This window comes from Pseudophryne corroboree, chromosome 3 (assembly GCF_028390025.1).
Source record: "Pseudophryne corroboree isolate aPseCor3 chromosome 3, aPseCor3.hap2, whole genome shotgun sequence".
NCBI classification, from domain to species: Eukaryota; Metazoa; Chordata; class Amphibia; order Anura; family Myobatrachidae; genus Pseudophryne; species Pseudophryne corroboree.
This window is the reverse complement of record NC_086446.1, coordinates 83,778,262-83,800,997: the sequence shown is the minus strand read 5'-3', so window position 1 is coordinate 83,800,997 and position 22,736 is coordinate 83,778,262.

Sequence of the window (22,736 nt, the reverse complement as noted above, 5' to 3'; positions counted from 1 at the left end):
CCCTCACGATTTACATACTCGGATAGATTATTTGTTTATTGCTCGAGCCACTACTCAAAATCTTATTAGTGTTCAAACTATCCCTATACCCTGGTCCAATCACTTAGCTGTTGAATTGGAAATTTCCACTATACTCGATCTCAGACCTTACCGCCAATGGCGTCTTAACGAATCCCTCCTACTAAAACAGTCCAATGCAGACCTCACTACGGCTCTTACAGAATTCTTTAACACCAATGCCACCCCTGACATATCCCCAGCCACTCTCTGGGAAGCCCATAAGGCTACCGTTCGGGGTGACCTTATCAGCTTAGCAGCCTCACACAAATGCATCAAACGGGCTCGCATATTAGAACTTGAAACATCTTTAGCCACCCTGACTGATCTCCATCATAGATTTCCCAAACGCTGCACTTATTTGAAGATCTTAGCTGTCAAAGGCCAATTATCACAAATCCTCTCGAAAAAAGCAGCTCAAACATTATTATGGACACGTCAAACGTTCTACGAAAAATCTGATAAAGCTGACTCCCTGTTAGCCCGCAAACTTCGCGTCAAACGCACCCGTAACCGTATTCATACACTAAAATGCCTTAACGGTAGTACCACACATGACCCACAAGTAATGACGCGACAATTCCGGCAATTTTATGAATCACTATATAACCTCTCCCGTGACTCTACTTCCATGACTCCAGATCCAGCTTCTATCACCCATTACTTAACCTCCTGCTCCTTACCTAAACTATCTACAACTCAGCTTCAGACACTTAATTTAGCGATTACTGATGATGAAATTAGAACAGCTATAAAATCATTATGCCGTACCGCGGCACCGGGCCCAGACGGCTTCACTGCCCTTTACTATAAAAAATTTACCGAACCTCTACTTCCCATGATTCGCCCCCTATTTAATTCACTATTGGAGGGCAATTCGCTCGACGATGCCACCACCAGGGTCAACATAATAGTTATCCCAAAACCCCAGAGAGACCCCACTGAGTTAGGAAACTATAGGCCGATCTCCCTCCTAAATGTGGATCTAAAACTTTTTGCTAAAATTCTTGCCATGCGACTCGCCCCTATACTGTCATCCTTAGTCCATCCAGATCAGGAGGGCTTCATCCCCAATAGACAAGCACCCGACAATACAAGACGTTTACTAAACCTTATCCATATAGCCTCAAGCCATTCATTGTCGGCATTGGTGGTGGCGCTAGATGCTGAAAAAGCTTTCGACAGAGTGGCTTGGCCTTTTTTGCAACAGACGCTCTCTACTATGGGATTTGAGGGAGCCTTCCTCCACGGAGTTAATTCCCTTTATCATAACCTGACGGCGTCGGTTTTAGTTAATGGCCTTTCCTCTGAACCCTTTTGAATTAAAAACAGTACTCACCAGGGCTGCCCCCCATCTCCCCTTTTGTTTGCCCTTGTCATGGAACTGTTGGCCGCAAAGATTAGACTCAATAAAAATATTACGGGAATAGTAGTGAGACGATCATATCATAAGATTGCTTTACATGCAGATGATGTGATCTTGACACTGACTAATCCTACTACCTCCCTTCCAACACTATTAGATGAGCCTCGTGGTCATTACTCCAACTTGTCACACGCCGCGCTTACCCCTGCGTGTCCGCTGGTCCTCCTGACAGTCCCTGCCTCTGGTGGTCGCCGGGTCCCGGTGTCTGGCTGGCGCTGCTTCCGGCGGTTCCCCGGAGTGTGGGCGCCTTCATTACACCCAGCGTTCACATGGGTGTAGTGGGCGGGTGACAAAGGAAGGCGGGGAATTCAAAAGCAGACGCCGTTCAGAGCCCGGCGCCTGAGTATCGTCTCTTTATCAGAAGTGAACTCCAGTGCTCCTGTTGCAGTGTACCTCTCTGCTGTTTGGAATCCTGCGCTCCCAGCATTCAGTGTGCCTTTCTGCTGTACAGTCTCCAGTGTTCCCAGCATCCAGTGTACCTCTCTGCATACAGACTACAGTGCTCCCAGCGTTCAGGGTGACTTACAGCTGAACAACCCCCAGTGCTTTCAGTGTTCAGCGTGTCTCCCAGCTGAACAAACTCCAGTGCCTGTCACCATTCAGTGTGTTTCAGCATCACTCACAAGCCCGTCACCATTCAGTGTGTTTCAGCATCGCTCACTAGCCTTTCACCACTCCATGTATTTCAGCATCGCTCACAAGTCCTTGTCACTAAGTGCTCTTCAGCATCGCTCACAAGTCCTTTGTCTCACAGGGCTCTTTAGCATCGCTCACAAGTCCTTGTCACTCAGTGCTCTTCAGCATCGCTCACAAGTCCTTTGTCTCACAACGCTCTTTAGCATCGCTCACAAGTCCTTGGCACTCAGTGCTCTTCAGCATCGCTCACAAGTCCTTTGTCTCACAGTGCTCTTCAGCATCGCTCACAGTGTCCTTCAGCATCGCTCTCTAATCCTTGTCACTGTGAATCTCCAGCATCAATGACGAACTTTGGTTGCTGCTTAGTTCTGCATGAGGAAGACCTATATTCGGCCATCTCTACTCCGGCCCAGCTGTGGTTCCTCTTCCCGATCACCGGAAGAACCCCCGAGTTCTCAACACTCCCAACCCAGGTCAGTGACAGTATACTCAGGCCTAATGGACCCGGGGGATCGGAACACAGAGTCAAGCGCCATCCAAAATTTGGCTTCCCGAGTTCAGAGTCAGGAGGCGGCACAGGGCCAGGTGATGCAGTATCTCCAGGAATTGTCCGGCCGTCTGGATCAAATTCAAGCATCTCTGGCTTCAGTAGTTCCGGCTCTTGCTCCGGTATCCGCTTCAGTAGCCGTTTCCAGTAATGTCCAACCCTCGGCTGGAATCAGGTCACGCCTTCAGCTTCCTACTCCCTCTCTCTATAATGGGAATCCAAAGAATTGCCGCGGTTTTCTAAACCAGTGCGAGGTGCACTTTGAACTTCTATCACACAATTTCCTCATGGATCGGTCCAAAGTGGCATACATTATTTCCTTGGTCGAAGGTTCAGCATTGGATTGGGTGTCTCCGTTATGGGAGCGATCTGACCCATTGGTTTCCAATTTCACCAATTTCATTGCGTCCTTCCGAAGGATCTTCGATGAGCCCGGCAGGGCGACCGCCGCTTCTTCAGACTTGCTCCGTGTCCATCAAGGCTCCTGTCCCGTGGGACAGTACGTTGTTCATTTCCAGACCATTGCCTCAGAACTACGCTGGAATAATGACGCCCTCAGGGCCACCTTCTGGAACGGGCTCTCTGACCGTCTGAAGGATGAGCTGGTCACTAGGGATCTGCCGGATCCACTAGAAGAATTGATCTCACTCTGCGTCAAGGTGGACCTTCGCATGAAGGAGCGTGGTGGCGAACGTAGTTGGTCGGATCGATCCAGGTTCCGGCTTCCTCCTCCTAAGCAAGCGGCTGTACCGAGTCCGGACGAACCCATGCAAATTAACCGATCCCGACTGTCTCCAGAGGAACGACAGTGCCGTCGTGAGGGTAAACTCTGCCTCTACTGTGGAGCCGCGGATCACTTTATCAAGTTCTGTAAATCCCGTCCGGGAAACGGGCAGGCCTAGCTTGTTTCGGAGGAGTCAAGTTGGGGGTCACCTCCAAATCTTCTCTGACTGTGGATTGTCTACTCTCCGTGTCTTTGTTTTCCGAGTCAATTGCCAAACCTTTTAGTTTCTCTTTCTTATGTTCAGAGTCTGGGTTTTAAGCTGCAGTCTATCAAACGACCTATTACGTTGACTGCTATCAATGGTACCAAAATATCCAATGGTCTTATATCAAGTCGCACAGAGCCAATCAAGCTGCAGGTCGGAGCTCTACATCAAGGACATTTGGAGTACCTAGTGATTCCGGAGATGCCTCACGATCTTGTTCTCGGGTTGCCTTGGCTCAAAACTCATAACCCCCACATCGACTGGAAGTCGTCACAAATACTGTCCTGGAGTTCGTTTTGTCACTCTAGTTGCCTCACACCCGTTTACCCGCTCTGTGCATCTTCCAAGTCAGATGAAGAGCTCATTCCGGTGGCCTATCGGGAGTTCACAGGTGTGTTGTCTGAGCAGGCGGCTGATCAGTTACCACCCCATAGACCCTGGGACTGTCCCATTGAGCTTATCCCAGGGAAGATGCCACCCCGGGGTCACACGTATCCCCCGTCATTACCTGAGACCCAAGCTGTCGGATTATATTAAGTCTAATCTTCTTAAAGGGTTCATCCGCCCCTCTACCGCCCCGGCTGGAGCAGGTTTCTTTTTAGTGAAGAAGAAGGACGGGGGGTTAAGACCATGTATCGATTATCGTGGCTTAAATTATATCACCATCAAGAATAAATACCCCTTGCCGCTAATCACGGAGCTATTTGATAGGGTTCGTGGAGCCCACGTTTTTACGAAGCTCAACTTGAGAGGAGCCTATAATCTTATACGCATCCGACAGGGGGATGAATGGAAGACCGCCTTCAATACCAGAGATGGGCATTATGAATATCTGGTAATGCCGTTCGGCCTCAGCAATGCTTCTGCCGTTTTCCAGGGATTCGTAAATGAAATCTTCTGAGACATGTTATTCCAAAGCGTAGTGGTGTATTTGGATGACATTCAGATATTTTCCAAGAATCTTGTGGAGCACAGAGTACAGGTCAAAGAGGTACTTCTCCGTCTACGAAGGAATCATCTCTACGGCAAGATTTCCAAATGTACCTTTGAGGTACCTTCAATTCCGTTCCTTGGTTATGTCATCTCGGGTACGGAGCTTCGCATGGATCCAGAAAAACTCACTGCCATTCGGGATTGGACTCAGCCTCTCTCTTTGAAAGCAGTACAAATATTCCTGGCCTTTCGAATTACTACAGGAAATTCATTAAGGAATTCTCCACCATTGTTGCACCCATTACTGCATTGACCAAAAAAGGTTCCGATCCAAGTTTGTGGTCTTCCGAAGCCGTAGTAGCGTTTGCCTGGTTCAAATCAGCTTTTATGTCAGCTCCGATACTCCAACAGCCAAATTTCAAAGAACCGTTCTTCTTGGAAGTCGATGCCTCCTCAGTCGGCGTCAGAGCCGTTCTTTCACAGTACTCTTCTGATGGAAAATTGCATCCATGTGGTTTCCATTCTCATAAGTTCTCCCCTGCTGAATGGAACTACACTATTGGAGATCAGGAACTTTTGGCAATAAAATCCACCTTGGAAGAATGGAGATATTTATTGGAAGGTGCTAAACATCTAATTACTATTTACACCGATCACAAGAACTTGTTGTACATCAAAACTGCCCAATGCTTGAACCCCCATCAAGCTAGATGGGCGCTCTTCTTCACTCGGTTCTCGTTTGTTATTAAGTACCGGGCCGGGACTCTCAATGCTAAAGCTGATGCTCTGTCCCGTTCCCTAACTGCCTCGGATGAAGAGAATTCCTTTGAGAAGAGTTTAATTCTCAGTACAGTCTCCATTTCCGTCACTCCCACTTCTCTAGGGCCTCCTCCTGGGAGAATGTCTGTACCAGTTGAATTTCGACCAAAAATACTGCAGTGGGCCCATATCTCCAAGTTCCCCGGTCACCAGAGAGTCCAAAAAATGTTCGAATTCCTGCGAAGGTCTTATTGGTGGAACACCATGAGGAGGGATAAACAAGATTATGTTAACTCTTGTCCTCAATGTACCCAGCACAAAACTCCTCGTCTGCCTCCTGCCGGATTGCTTCGTCCTCTGTCCATTCCTAGGAAACCCTGGACCCATATTTCTATGGACTTCATTACCGAGTTACCCCTCTCCAAGGGTTGCAATACCATGTGGGTGATTGTTGATCGCTTTTCAAAAATGGCACATTTCGTTCCGTTGACAGGTCTACCAACGGCTCCCAAATTGTCTCTACTATTTATCCGAGAACACTTTCACTTGCACGGGTTACCTCAGGAAGTGGTCTCTGATCGAGGGGTACAGTTCACTGCGAGGTTTTGGAGGGCTCTATGTTCGGCCTTACAAATAAAACTCAAGTTCTCATCTGCTTACCATCCACAAACCAATGGACAAACCGAACGTGTCAACCAGGATTTAGAGACTTTTCTCCGCGTTTATCTCTCTCCTTCCATGGACGACTGGTTGGAGCTGTTACCCTGGTCCGAGTTTTCCCATAATCATCTGTATTACTCTTCCACTGGCGAGTCCACATTCTTCATCAATTATGGGTTCCACCCACGAGTTCCGGAGTTACCACTCCTTCCTTCTGAGGATGTTCCTGCTGTAACTTCTACTCTACGGCACTTCAGTCAAGTCTGGAGTAAGGTTCATGCTAATCTCAAAAAAATCTCCGTCCGTTACAAATTCTTTGTGGACAAAAGACGACGGGCAGCTCCTCAATACAGGGTTGGCGACAGGGTGTGGCTCTCCACCTGCAATCTTCATCTAAAAGTACCCGCTATTAAATTTGCTCCAAGGTTCATCTGTCCTTACCCTGTTGTGCAAGTCCTGAATCCTGTTGTCTGCAAATTGGGTCTGCCCTCTCACTTTCGGGTACCAAATGCTTTCCATATTTCACTCCTTCGGCCCCTCATTCTAAATCGTTTTCATTCAGAGTCCCCTAGCCCAGTCTCGGTGGAGACCAAAGTTGTAACAGAATTTGAGATTAAAACGATTCTCAACTCTCGTTACTACCACAAGAGTCTTCAATATCTGGTAGAGTGGAAAGGTTATGGTCCTGAGGAGAGAAGTTGGGTAAAGGCTTCCGAAGTCACTGCTCTTCGACTAGTTAGGATTTTCCATTACAAGCATCCAACGAAGCCAGGGAAGTGTCCGGGGGCCACTCCCGGAGGAGGGGGTACTGTCACACACCAGGGGCAGCGGCCGCCGCGCTTACCCCTGCGTGTCTGCTGGTCCTCCTGGCAATCCCTGCCTCCGGTGGTCGCCAGGTCCCGGCGTCTGGCTGGCGCTGCTCCCGGCGGTTCCCCGGAGTGTGGGCGCCACCATTACACCCAGCGTTCATGTGGGTGTAGTGGGCGGGTAATGTCACCGGCTCCCCTCCGCCAGTCAGAGGAAGGCGGGGAATTCAAAAGCAGACGCCGGACAGAGCCCGGCGCCTGAGTATCGTCTCTTTATCAGAAGTGAACTCCAGTGCTCCTGTTGCAGTGTACCTCTCTGCTGTTTGGAATCCTGCGCTCCCAGCATTCAATGTGCCTTTCTGCTGTACAGTCTCCTGTGCTTCCAGCATTCAGCGTGCCTTTCTGCTGTACAGTCTCCAGTGTTCCCAGCATCCAGTGTACCTCTCTGCATACAGACTCCAGTGCTCCCAGCGTTCAGCGTGACTTACAGCTGAACAACCCCCAGTGCTTTCAGTGTTCAGCGTGTCTCCCAGCTGAACAAACTCCAGTGCCTTTCACCACTCAGTGTGTTTCAGCATCGCTCACAAGCCTGGCACCATTCAATGTGTTTCAGCATCGCTCTCATGCCTTTCACCACTCAGTGTGTTTCAGCATCGCTCACAAGTCCTTGTCACTCAGTGCTCTTCAGCATCGCTCACAAGTCCTTTGTCTCACAGTGCTCTTCAGCATCGCTCACAAGTCCTTGTCACTCAGTGCTCTTCAGCATCGCTTACAAGTCCTTTGTCTCACAGTGCTCTTCAGCATCGCTCACAGTGTTCTTCAGCATCGCTCTCTAATCCTTGTCACCGTGAATCTCCAGCATCAATCACAAACTTTGCTTGCTGCTTAGTTCTGCATGAGGAAGACCTATATTCAGCCATCTCTACTCCGGCCCAGCTGTGGTTCCTCTTCCCGATCACCGGAAGAACCCCCGAGTTCTCAACACTCCCAACCCAGGTCAGTGACACAACTACAACATTAACACAGATAAAACAGAGTTTCTAGATATAAATATCCCGCATGTGGACCTTTCATTGTTACAGGCTGAATATCCCTTTCGATGGCAACCCAGCAGACTTAAATGGGTGGTCTTCAGGTTGGCGACTGTCGGGATCCCGGCGCCCAGTATACCGGCGCCGGAATCCCGACATCCGGCATACCGACAGATATTCTCCCTCGTTGGGGTCCACAACCCCCCTGGAGGGAGAATAAAATAGCGTGGAGGGTTTCAATTGCGCTCGCCATGCTGTCGGTATGCCGGCGGTCGGGCTCCCGGCGCCGGTATGCTGGTCGCCGGCATACCATACTACACCCGACTTAAATACCTGGGTATTTATCTCACAAAATCATATAACCAGCTATATGCTGCCAATTTCCCGAGGTTGCTGGCCTCCATTAGATCGAATCTCTTGGCCTGGGACAAGCAATTTATCTTGTGGTTCGGCCGCACCTTGGCTGTTAAAATGAATATTCTCCCCCGCTTACTATATCTCTGGCAAACACTCCCTGTTCACATCCCCACACCGACCCTCAAACATCTACAACGTGAAATTTCAAATTTTATTTGGGCAGGTAAAAAATCAAGAGTAAAAATGCACATACTGCAGAAACATCACAACTCCCGGAGTGGGGCATTCCTGACCTCCTTAAACATTATCGAGCTGTCCATCTATCTTCCTGTGTACACTGGCGTGCTCCTCCGAATCAGAAAGTGTGAACGTGTATTGAAGCTCACACACTCCGTATATTCACCTTCTACCATGTTATTGTACCCTCCCTCTTACCGACCGACCTCAATCTCCCTCCTACCTACAATACGATTCTCCTTATCCATCTGGGATTTTTGCACACGACTCTACAAACTTCGCTCATTTCACCCACTGTTAGTCCCCCTCTAGAACAATCCTGCATTCACCCCAGGCATGAATCATTGACAATTTTTGTTATGGACTACCCACAACCTCTTATTTCCTTTGGACGTCGCCCCTTTACATACCTTCCCGGATTTTGCTAGTTTACAGTTCCGCTTTGATCTTCCCCATAAGATTTTCCATCAATTCCTACAAATTCACCATTTTTATCACTCACTCAGACACCCTCCATCAACTTTGTCAATTTCTACCATTGAATCCCTTTGTCACCTTCGCAAGTCTTCTATGGGCCTCATATCTTCTCTAAACCAGCTATTACTATCTCACAACCAACCCTCTAAAGAATCCCATGAATTGGCCTGGGAAAAAGATGTGAGAGAGGAACTCACTCCTGCAGAATGGTCTCAAATTAAACAGGCAATATCGAAATGCTCAATTTCTGTACGTATAAAGGAGAATGTATAAAAGCTCTATTCTCGCTGGTATCTAGTTCCTACCCGCCTCCACTCTATCTATCCCACCACGTCAGACCTTTGCTGGCGTCAATGTGGCCAAAGAGGGACCCTCTTACATATATGGTGGACTTGCCCTTGTATAAACCGCTATTGGAAGGAAATACATAAATTAATTAAAATTACTGATTTTGACCCCCTTCACCTCTATATTCACTTTTAGCTAGGCCTATTGCCCACATCCCACGCCCCACTCATAAACTGATCACTCATATACTCAACACCGCCAAGTGCCAAATTGCAGCACATTGGAAGTCACTCACCTCTCCCCCTTTACTTGCTACTATTAACACCATATGGTCAACCTACAGACTGGAACGAATCTCACCAGTAATACACAATACTCCTGCTCAATTTATCCGTGTTTGGTCACCTTGGACCACATATTTTGAGGCCGAACCCCCTTTAGCAACCATTTAAGTTTTTTTGCGTTGCTGATACGTAGACACCTCGATTGGCTATTATTCTATCACTTTACTACTTTACTTCTCTCCTCCTTTGCTCCTTACCCCTATTCCTTTGCCCCTTTATTCCTATATCCCTGTGCTTCCCCATTTCTTCCCCCCCCCCCTTCTCTCTTTTCTTTTCTTGATCCTCCTCTTCTATTTTCCCTCGTTTTATATCCTCTTTCTATTTTCCTTTGTTCTTTTCTCTCTTTTTACAGCAGCTTATAATGATTTATCTACAACTTCTCTATTTTATTTTGAGGTTTTCTGACCATCAATCTGTATATTTTTTCCCCATATAATAAAAATTGATATATATTTTTTTCAATATTTTATAAGTTACATTTTTCTTGATTTTTATTGTTATCTGCAAAGCATTCACTTCAATATCGTGTTGTTAACGCTATAATATATGATATTTTATCTATAAGATATACTGAGTGTGATCGATGTAACTTTTTTTCTGTTTTTTCGCTCAATAAAACTTCTTTAAAAAAAATAAAAAAAATGGCTGTATTTGTAGGAAGCCTTTATTATTCGATCCTCAGGACCTGACACAGTTCACGTTTTGCAGGTCACCTAACAGGTGCACAGTGTATTTGTGATACTCTGAAACAGAGCCTGGAATCTGAATATATGGGGGATATATATATATATATATATATTTCTCTGGCAGTGTCCACAGGATAACAATGGGATATGATGGAGCGACAGTGGATTGGCACCAAATGATCACAAGCTTTCAGTCCTCCCAGGATGCAACGGGCCCGTCCATATATCCCCGTCCACTGGCTCAGGCAAATCAGTTTTTTGTTTGGTGCAGCAGGAGCCGGACCATGGTCAGAGGGCTGTTGTTCTTGGCAGCCCTAAGCTTTCTTATTTTATTTTTATAGTCTTACTATGTTTTTAAGCGATCTTTCTTAACAGCGTTTTATACGCATATTGGAAAGAGTCGCTCCAACAACTCTCCGCCGGGTCGCAACAACGCTTACCCATGTGTACAGTGCTGTCTCGACGGGCGTCTGTGTCGGATATACTAGCATGTCCAGCAGACATTACCAGGCTGTGGCTGGAGCACGGGGAGAAGGTAAGGCATCGGTTCCATGTAGTCGGGGAATACGGACACAGCCACACTGTATTGGGAGGAGACTACCAAACAGTAGCTGACGCGCCGCCACCATGGGTGCTCCAGCGCTAGGCCTTAGGGATCATAAGGCACTAGGATTAGTATGAGGCTGCGATCCCTAGGGTTGATGTCAGCGGTGGGGAGTTAGACGCTCTCCTGGTCACCCCTCCCCCCAGTTCATGACCAGTTTCCACGAGTCTCCCGCCATGAACTGTTACCTCACTTCCATCTCAGACACTACCACGAGCGGTCTCGGTCGCAGCATAGGCCGCTGCGTCTGTGTTCACTAAACGCTACCTCGAGGAGACCCGGTTGCAGTACAGGTGTCTGTATGACCGGTGCGTCTGTATGCACAGTGCGTCTGTGTCCACTTAGAGTTCCTGGAGCGGCAGTGTACACTAGTAGCATCTGGATCCACTCAGCGTTCGCTAACGTATTGATCGATCTTGGAAGTGAGGTGAGTCTCCCTGTATCCCACTCTACTGAGTATGGGTTATACAGTACTAAATTTCTATCTACTTGTCAGTATGAATAGTTAAGTTTAAGTGCCTTTTGCATATGAGTCTGTGTACATTACTGTGGTTTTCTTCGCATTGCGTCTGAATACTCTAAGATCTGTATAAAACAGACTTCAGTAATATGTACTCCTACATACTTTGCAATGTATTTGTAGTTGATTATATGCTCATATGACTAATATATAACATGTGACTGACTGCTAGTGTGATTGCTGACTTCATATATGTTTGTCCGTTGCTTCTTCTGGTCCTCAATGCTGGTGCATGGGTAGGGTCAGATTGATATCACTTTAGAAGGTTAAAGTGATTACAGTCACAATTTGTATAGTACACTGTTAAAGTGCTTTATCATGTCTAAGAGCGGCAAAGGTGACGAGGGTACACTCATAGTAACACCAACACTCATATCATGTTTGTCTTGCAAAACTGTATTATCCTCTCAGGATCTGGTACAGTATGGTTTATGTTATTTGCATTTCAGCAGATTACAAGGCAGATCCCTGTTCAACGTCAGGTACAGATAGATCTACCTTGGGCAATGTTTGCACAGACCTTGTCCAGTATAGCTGAACGGGTAATTCCTACAGCTTCGCTACCAGGAATGGGGTACAGTAATAACCCATACATGCAGCTCCCTACCTACAGTATACCATTTCCCTCACCAGCTTCTCCAAAGAGACAAGCTGATAAACCAAGTGTACGTAAACCGTCAACTTCACAGGTTACACAAGATGATTCGTCGGACGATGAAAGCTCTATATACTCTACTTCGGCATACGAAGAACAAGTAGAAGGTCTCAGCTCAGTGGATATAGCGGAGTTAATTAGAGCAATAAAAGCCATTCTATCCTTAGAGGATTCAGCAGAGCCTGTGTTAATAGCCAATGCACCTGTATTTAAACGGCCCAAAGTAGGTAAGACTGTGTTTCCATGGTCATACCAGCTAACGGAAATCATGGAGTAGGCTTGGGCTACACCCAGTAAAAAAATAAGATTTTACTCACCGGTAAATCTATTTCTCGTAGTCCGTAGTGGATGCTGGGAACTCCGTAAGGACCATGGGGATAGCGGCTCCGCAGGAGACTGGGCACAACTAAAGAAAGCTTTAGGACTACCTGGTGTGCACTGGCTCCTCCCTTTATGACCCTCCTCCAGACCTCAGTTAGGATACTGTGCCCGGAAGAGCTGACACAATAAGGAAGGATTTTGAATCCCGGGTAAGACTCATACCAGCCACACCAATCACACCGTATAACTCGTGATACTATACCCAGTTAACAGTATGAAATAGAACTGAGCCTCTCAACAGATGGCTCAACAAAAACCCTTTAGTTAAACAATAACTATATACAAGTATTGCAGACAATCCGCACTTGGGACGGGCGCCCAGCATCCACTACGGACTACGAGAAATAGATCTACCGGTGAGTAAAATCTTATTTTCTCTGACGTCCTAGTGGATGCTGGGAACTCCGTAAGGACCATGGGGATTATACCAAAGCTCCCAAACGGGCGGGAGAGTGCGGATGACTCTGCAGCACCGAATGAGCGAATTCTAGGTCCTCCTCAGCCAGGGTATCAAACTTGTAGAATTTAGCAAATGTGTTTGACCCCGACCAAGTAGCTGCTCGGCAAAGTTGTAAAGCCGAGACCCCTCGGGCAGCCACCCAAGAAGAGCTCACCTTCCTCGTGGAATGGGCTTTCACAGATTTAGGATGCGGCAGTCCAGCCGCAGAATGTGCAAGTTGAATCGTGCTACAGATCCAGCGAGCAATAGTCTGCTTTGAAGCAGGTGCACCCAACTTGTTGGGCGCATGCAGGATAAATAGCGAGGCAGTCTTTCTGACTCCAGCTGTCCTGGAAACATAGATTTTTAGGGCCCGGACTACGTCCAGCAACTTGGAGTCCTCCAAGTCACGAGTAGCCGCAGGCACCACAATAGGCTGGTTCAAATGAAACGCTGAAACCACCTTTGGGAGAAATTGGGGACGAGTCCTCAATTCCGCCCTATCCATATGGAAAATCAGATAAGGGCTTTTACATGACAAAGCCGCCAATTCTGACACACGCCTGGCCGAAGCCAAAGCCAACAGCATGACCACTTTCCACGTGAGATATTTTAGTTCCACGGTTTTAAGTGGTTCAAACCAATGCGAATTTAGGAAATCCAACACCACGTTGAGATCCCAAGGTGCCACTGGGGGCACAAAAGGGGGCTGAATATGCAGCACTCCCTTAACAAATGTCTGAACTTCAGGTAGTGAAGCCAGTTCTTTTTGGAAGAAAATCGATAGAGCCGAAATCTGGACCTTAATGGAACCCAATTTTAGGCCCATAGTCACCCCTGACTGTAGGAAGTGCAGAAATCGACCTAGCTGAAATTCCTCCGTTGGGGCCTTCCTGGCCTCACACCACGCAACATATTTCCGCCATATGCGGTGATAATGGTTTGCGGTCACTTCTTTCCTAGCTTTAATTAATGCCCTTTTCCTTCAGGATCCGGCGTTCAACCGCCATGCCGTCAAACGCAGCCGCGGTTAGTCTTGGAACAGACAAGGCCCCTGCTGCAGCAGGTCCTGTCTGAGCGGCAGAGGCCATGGGTCCTCTGAGATCATTTCTTGAAGTTCTGGGTACCAAGCTCTTCTTAGCCAATCCGGAACAATGAGTATAGTTCTTACTCCTCTCCTTCTTATTATTCTCAGTACCTTGGGTATGAGAGGCAGAGGAGGGAACATATATACCGACTGGTACACCCACGGTGTTACCAAAGCGTCCACAGCTATCGCCTGAGGGTCCCTTGACCTGGCGCAATATCTTTTTAGCTTTTTGTTGAGGCGGGACGCCATCATGTCCACAAGTGGCCTTTCCCAATGTTGTACAATCATTTGGAAGACTTCTGGATGAAGTCCCCACTCTCCCGGGTGGAGGTCGTGTCTGCTGAGAAAGTCTGCTTCCCAGTTGTCCACTCCGGGAATGAACACTGCTGACAGTGCTAACACATGATTTTCCGCCCATCGGAGAATCCTTGTGGCTTCTGCCATCGCCATCCTGCTTCTTGTGTCGCCCTGTCGGTTTACATGGGCGACCGCCGTGATGTTGTCTGACTGGATCAGCACCGGCTGGTGTTGAAGTAGGGGTCTTGCCTGACTTAGGACATTGTAAATGGCCCTTAGTTCCAGAATATTTATGTGTAGGGAAGTCTCCTGACTTGACCATTGTCCTTGGAAATTTCTTCCCTGTGTGACTGCCCCCCAACCTCGAAGGCTGGCATCCGTGGTCACCAGGACCCAGTCCTGTATGCCGAATCTGTGGTCCTCTAGAAGATGAGCACTTTGCAGCCAAAACAGCAGCGACACCCTGGCCCTCGGAGACAGGGTTATCAGCCGATGCATCTAAAGATGCGATCTGGACCACTTGTCCAACAGATCCCACTGAAAGATCCTTGCATGGAACCTTCCAAATGGAATTGCTTCGTAAGAAGCCACCATCTTTCCCAGGACTCGCGTGCAGTGGTGCACCGACACCTGTTTTGGTTTTAGGAGGTCTCTGACTAGAGATGACAACTCCTTGGCCTTCTCCTCCGGGAGAAACACTTTTTTCTGTTCTGTGTCGAGAACCATCCCCAGGAACAGTAGACGCGTTGTAGGAACCAGCTGCGACTTCGGAATGTTCAGGATCCAGCCGTGCTGTTGTAGCACTGCCCGAGCTAGTGCTACTCCGATCAACAACTGTTCCCTGGACCTCGCCTTTATAAGGAGATCGTCCAAGTACGGGATAATTATAACTCCCTTTTTTCGAAGGTTCGAAGGAGTATCATCATCTCTGCCATTACCTTGGTAAATACCCTCGGTGCCGTGGACAGACCAAACGGCAACGTCTGGAATTGGTAATGACAGTCCTGTACCACAAATCTGAGGTACTCCTGGTGAGGGGGGTAATTCAGTGATACCATGAAATCCCCTTCGTCCAGGCTTGCAAAAACCGCCCTGAGCGATTCCATTTTGAACTTGAACCTTCGTATATAAGTGTTCAAGGATTTCAAATGTAAGATGGGTCTCACCGAACCGTCCGGTTTCGGTACCACAAACATTGTGGAATAGTAACCCCGTCCCTGTTGAAGGAGGGGTACCTTGACTATCACCTGCTGCGAATAAAGCTTGTGAATTGCCTCCAGCACTGCCTCCCTGTCCGAGGGAGCCGTCGGCAAGGCAGATTTGAGGAAACGGCGAGGGGGAGACGTTTCGAATTCCAGCTTGTACCCCTGAGATACTACCTGTAGAATCCAGGGATCCACCCGTGAGCGAGCCAACTGGTCACTGAAATTCTTGAGACGGGCCCCCACCGTACCTGGCTCCGCCTGTGGAGCCCCAGCGTCATGCGGTGGACTTGGAGGAAGCAGGGGAGGACTTTTGTTCCTAGGAACTGGCTGTATGCTGCAGCTTTTTCCCCCTACCTCTGCCTCTGGGCAGAAAGGACACGCCTTTAACCCGCTTACCTTTCTGGGGCCGAAAGGACTGTACCTGATAATACGGTGCTTTCTTTGGCTGTGAGGGAACATGGGGTAAAAATGCTGATTTTCCAGCTGTAGCTGTGGAAACGAGGTCCGAGAGACCATCCCCAAACAACTCCTCACCCTTGTAAGGCTAAACTTCCATGTGCCTTTTAGAATCAGCATCACCTGTCCACTGCCGAGTTCCTGGCGGAAATGGACATTGCGTTTATTTTAGATGCCAGACGGCAAATATCCCTCTGTGCATCTCTCATGTATAAGACTGCGTCTTTAATGTGCTCTACGGTTAGCAATATAGAGTCCCTGTCTAAGGTATCAATGTTTTCTGACAGGGAATCTGACCACGCAGCTGCAGCACTGCATATCCATGCAGAAGCAATAGCTGGTCTCAGTATAATGCCTGAGTGTGTATATACAGACTTCAGGATAGCCTCCTGCTTTCTATCTGCAGGTTCCTTTAAGGCGGCCGTGTCCGGAGACGGTAGTGCCACCTTCTTTGACAGACGTGTGAGCGCTTTATCCACCCTAGGGGATGTCTCCCAACGTGACCTGTCCTCTGGCGGGAAAGGGTACGCCATTAGTAACTTTTTAGAAATTACCAGTTTCTTATCGGGGGAAGCCCACGTTTCTTCACACACTTCATTTAATTCATTAGAAGGGGGAAAAACCACTGGTAGTTTTTTCTCCCCAAACATAATACCCTTTTTTGTGGTACCTGGGGTAATATCAGAAATATGCAACACATTTTTCATTGCCGTAATCATGTAACGGGTGGCTCTATTGGAATGTACACTAGTCTCATCATCGTCGACACTGGAGTCGGTATCCGTGTCGACATCTGTGTCTGCCATCTGAGGTAGCGGGCGTTTTAGAGCCCCTGATGGCTTTTGAGACGTCTGGGCAGGCACGGGCTGAGAAGCCGGCTGTCCCACATCTGCTATGTCGTCAAACCTTTTATGTAAGGAGTTGACACTGTCGCGTAATTCCTTCCACATAACCATCCACTCAGGTGTCGACCCCGCAGGGGGCGACATCACATTTATCGGCACCTGCTCCGCCTCCACATAAGCCTCCTCATCAAACACGTCGACACAGCCGTACCGACACACCGCACACACACAGGGAATGCTCTGACTGAGGACAGGATCCCTTTTCCGGCGGACTTCTCCCGCTTTTTTATGGAATATATGGCAGGGGATTTTACACATATATAGTCTTAATGACTATATTATGTGTTATTTTGACAGTAAGGTACCCTTATTGCAGCCCCAGGGCGCCCCCCCCCCCCCCCCAGCGCCCTGCACCCATCAGTGACCGGAGTGTGTGGTGTGCATGGGGAGCAATGGCGCACAGCTGCAGTGCTGTGCGCTACCTTAATGAAGACCGAAGTCTTCTGCCGCCGATTTTCAGGAACATCTTCTTGCTTCTGGCTTTGCAAGGGGGGCGGCGGCACGGCTCCGGGACCGGACGACCGAGGCTGGGCCTGTGTTCGATCCCTCTGGAGCTAATGGTATCCAGTAGCCTAAGAAGCCCAAGCTAGCTGCAAGCAGGTAGGTCCGCTTCTCTCCCCTAAGTCCCTCGTAGCAGTGAGTCTGTTGCCAGCAGATCTCACTGAAAATAAAAAACCTAAATATAACTTTCTTTTCTAAGAGCTCAGGAGAGCCCCTAGTGTGCATCCAGCTCGGCCGGGCACAAAATTCTAACTGAGGTCTGGAGGAGGGTCATAGAGGGAGGAGCCAGTGCACACCAGGTAGTCCTAAAGCTTTCTTTAGTTGTGCCCAGTCTCCTGCGGAGCCGCTATCCCCATGGTCCTTACGGAGTTCCCAGCATCCACTAGGACGTCAGAGAATTATAGAATTCCCAAAAAATGGGATTCCAATTATCATTTTCCAGCTGGGGACTGTTTAAAATGGGAAATGGCTCCCAAAGTAGATACGCATGTCATTCGATTAGTGCAAAAATCTATATTGCCTTTGCCATCAACGTCATTGGATGATGTCACGGATAGAAGAGTGGATGGTTTTCTGAAAACCATATTTTCTCTGTCTGGGGCAGTCATAAGGCCAGCCATGGCTTCAGCTTGGATGGCAAAAGCAGTGGCTGCCTGGATAGAAATACTGGAAGACGGTATTTCAGCACCTTCCAGGGAGCAAGAATCCTATATAGCTTATATAAAACAGGCTGCAATATTCTTGGAAGAAGCAGCATTAGATATGGGCACTATCATCTCCAGGACATCAGCTTCAACAATAGCTGCTCGCAGAGCAGTTTGGTTACGTACATGGAAAGCTGATTCAGAATCTAAGAAGGTTCTGGAATCTTTGGGGTAAATTTACTAAGATTCGTATTTTCACGTTTGAGGTCAAAGTTCAATCACGAATGACATCGAAAGTGTAAATATGCAACTTTTTGAATTGATTACGACTAATTTACTAAGCTGCCGTATTCTGCATTTTCGGGTTTTCCGATGTCATTCGTTTTTTTTGGCAGTGTTTTACGTAAGTGACTTGTAAAACACTGCCGACTTTAATACAATGAATCTCGGCCGGATCTGAGAGATCCATGCTGGGCTTCATTGTGCACCTTGTAAAAAAAAAAAAAAAAAAAATTTAAATGTAAAAAAAAAATTGCGTGGGGTCCCCCCTCCTAAGGCAAACCAGCCTCGGGCTCTTTGAGCTGATCCTGGTTGCAGAAATATGGTGAAAAAATGGACAGGGGTTCCCCCAAATTTAAACAACCAGCATCGGGCTCTGCGCCTGGTCCTGGTTCCAAAAATACGGGGGACAAAAAGCGTAGGGGTCCCCCGTATTTTTGAAACCAGCACCGGGCTCCACTAGCTGGACAGATAATGCCACAGCCGGGGGTCACTTTTATACAGTGCCTTGCGGCCGTGGCATCAAATATCCAACTAGTCACCCCTGGCCGGGGTACCCTGGGGGAGTGGGGACCCCTTCAATCAAGGGGTTCCCCCTCCAGCCACCCAAGGGCCAGGGGTGAAGCCCGAGGCTGTCCCCCCCATCCAATGGGCTGCGGATGGGGGGCTGATAGCCTTTGTTCAAAGTGATTGATATTGTTTTTAGTAGCAGTACTACAAGGCCCAGCAAGCCTCCCCCGCAAGCTGGTACTTGGAGAACCACAAGTACCAGCATGCAGCGGAAAAATGGGCCCGCTGGTACCTGTAGTACTACTACTAAAAAAATACCCCAATAAAGACAACACACACACACCTTGAAAGTATAACTTTAATACATCCATCCACACCTCCATATACACATACTTACCTTATGTTCCCACGCAGGTCGGTCCTCTTCTCCAGTAGAATCCATGGTGTACCTGTAGAAAAAATTATACTCACATAATCCATGGTTGAAGGCTCCTCTGCTTGTAATCCTCTTGTAATCCACGTACTTGAAAAAATAAAAAAACGGACACCCGACCACGAACTGAAAGGGGACCCATGTTTTTTCACATGGGACCCCTTTCCCCGAATGCCAGAAACCCACTCTGACTGATGTCTAAGTGGGTTTCTTCAGCCAATCAGGGAGCGCCACGTTGTGGCACCCTCCTGATCGGCTGTGTGCTCCTGTACTGTCTGACAGGCGGCACACGGCAGTGTTACAATGTTGCGCCTATGCGCTCCATTGTAACCAATGGTGGGAACTTTCAGGTCAGCGGTGAGGTCACTTTCGGTCAACCGCTGACCTGAAAGTTCCCACCATTGGTTACAATGGAGCGCATAGGCGCTACATTGTAACACTGCCGTGGTATTATCATTAATTGTGTTATCTTTAATCAACCAAACTACTGATATATTTTACTAGGAATTTAATAAAACTTAATTAATTTTATATTCTCTTCATGATTCATTACTCTTATTGATTTCCTTTTGATACAAAGAGTGCACCCACAAAAGAGTCTTTTCTTTCTCCTTCTGTGTCTATAAAACAGATGCCTGGGTGCAAGAAGTGGTATCTCTAGGTTATGTTTTTCCCTTCAAGAAGCATCCTCCTCGAAGGTTCTTCTGCACCAGCCCATCTCGGGTAGAGATGAAGGCCAGGGCTTTACAAGAAGCAGTTCAGAAACTGCTTCAGTCAGGAGTAATCATTCCAGTACCCCCTGCACAACGGAGACAGGGGTTTTACTCCAACCTGTTTTTGGTTCAGAAGCCAAATGGGTCAATCCGGCCAATTCTCAATCTCAAAATGCTGAACAAATTCCCACGGTTTCACATGGAGACGTTACGCTCCATAGTTTTGGCCATGGAACCAGGTGATTATATGATATCCCTGGATATTCAGGATGCTTACCTACATGTTCCTATAGCACTGTCCCATCAGTGCTATCTCAGGTTCTCTATCCTCCAGCAGCATTTTCCATTCCAGGCATTACCGTTTGGGTTAGCTACGGAACCCAGAGTATTTACCAAAATCATGGTGGTTATGGCAGTGATAATGCTGAATTATCCTTAAGAATGAAAGCTATACCTTAAACACACATTAAATACACTGTACCATGGAGCCGCTGTGGCCGCTATACTTAATACACACTCTACTTACTTTGTCCGCTATTAGCGTACAAAGTCCTGTGCTGTGTATGGACTTTGCGTACAAACGCCGCACTGACGGTACAAAGTACTCACAGCGCGTACACACCCAGAGATACACTTTTTAAACCTTATACAGCAATGCAATGCAATGATAATACACTTTAAACCTTAGCAGGGCAATGAAGACACGACACCAGATTGTAGTTAAACCGCTGGGTTCCGAAACCACAGCGTATTATTGCTGAAAGGGGGTTAAATACAAACAATACAATACAATATATAACAGAGTAAATGGCTACATTCAATGGTACATACGTGAGTGAATTTGCTTGCGCTTCCCGGTCCGGTCCTCCGTTATCTGATAGATAACGTTGTGAGTCTTGTGTCTGACCAGGCCTGCAGCAGGCTCTCTTTATACACTTCTTCCAAAAAGCAATACAATAGATACTGTAATCCCTTTGTCCATTGGACACAGGGATGCACATTTATAGTACAGGAGAGGTCATAGGTCGGTTTGAATAGGAGGGCGATGTCTGATCCAACTGCTCATGTGGGTGGTCTCCCCTGGATTCCCGCCGCATACATAATGTACAGTAAATACAGTTTATATCTATATTCTGCTTCTGCACATAACTATCCGCAGGAACATGCGATCTTCCTCAAACCAACACCGGAATGTTACCCTTAAAATACCCCTCAGCTGGATACCAAACACCACCTTATAACCTTGTTCTGTCCCCTCCTATTCTGTAAAAGTGAATCCCTTTGTTATGTTACCATTTAAACTGCTGTTACTTTCTGATGTGGTGCAGGGGGACTATGTGTACATTGTGCTCTATTTGGATTAAATATGTAATGTGTTTTGATAGCCTTCCATGCGTCCACAAACTCTACCATAAATACCCATACCACGCGCTAATGCGCAGGACCGCGGGAGCGACCATACGCAAATTGCGGATATGTGCACGCACGACAGAACAAGTACACGCGCAGAGGCCATCTGTGTGTAGTTTGTACGTGATGTGTGTACTGCAATATTTTTCGACTTTGCAGCAGCTTATCTTCGCAAGCAGGGAATAAGAATTTTTCCATACCTCGACGACCTGTTAGTTCTAGCACAATCACAGGAATTGCTCTTGGACCATCTCCAACAGACAATAACATGTCTGCAGAGGCACGGATGGCTCATAAATTGGGCAAAATCGTCTGTAGTTCCGTCAGAACGGATGACTCACTTGGGGGCTGTACTGGATTCAAGTCTGCAGAAAATATTTTTACCTCGGGACAAGATAGTCAAGGTACATGGCTGCTCATTGTAAGGGCTTGTATTCTAAAGTGAAGCTTGGATTATTAAGTGAATTGTGAGTTGAAAACAACAGCAGGTGAGTTAGAATACAGAAAAAGGTGAGTTTATAATACGCAATCAGGAACACACATATTTGCAATACCATTAAGTCTCTGGTGAAGCTGCAAGGGGCTGACCTTGTGAGTGAGTGAGAGGGTCTCTGCTTGGAGTAGCAGAGGGGCCGGGATTGTTGTGTGTGTGAGGTGCAGGTATTTTGAGGGCTGCCTTTGTTTCTGTCTTTGTTTTTGTTCTATTTTGTGTGTGATCATACTAGATACTGCCCAGTGACGCTGCCGGTGGGGAAAGAACCTACTGCTGCTGCCAGCAGGTACTACCAGGGACACACAATCGGCCTGCGGGGTCTGAATCCACTGCTGAGCTGCACAAGGGGGCAAGGAAGACTGCTGTGGCAGACAGCAGAGGAGAGACTGCTGAATAAAAGCGAAGGAACCGGTGACTACTGCTGCATAAAAGTGAAGGATTAGGGGACGCAAAGGATAGATAAGTATAAGCTTAACTTCATTATTGTATAGGGAGTGTTTTGCCTAGATTGTTTTGCTTCTCTATTTCTTCTTGGGTTACAGGGAGTTAGACCTTACAAACAATATCGGAGGGGCTGGGATTGGGGATTTCACTCAGTGCATGTCGTGCAAGATGTACGCGCACCTGGAGCAACCGTCTCAGTGTGATTACATCTGCACGAGGTGTGTGCGAATGGTTGCCCTGGAAGCCCAGGTAACTGATCTAGAGCAAACCGTTACGCGACTGAGGGATATTCACAATCTCGAGCGAAGTTTAGATAGAACGGTGGAGGAGTTGAGGGAGGGGTCACTGGTAGATGAGGATGATCAGGCAGTTAGCTGGGTCACAGTTAGAAGGAAGAAAAAGAGGGGGCGGCTCGACATCTCTGAACTATCAAACCCGAATAAATTTGTACGACTGGATGAGGAATCGGAGGATGATAGTGAGGAAATGACGGTGCCGGAGGAGACTGCTCCATCTAGCAACCA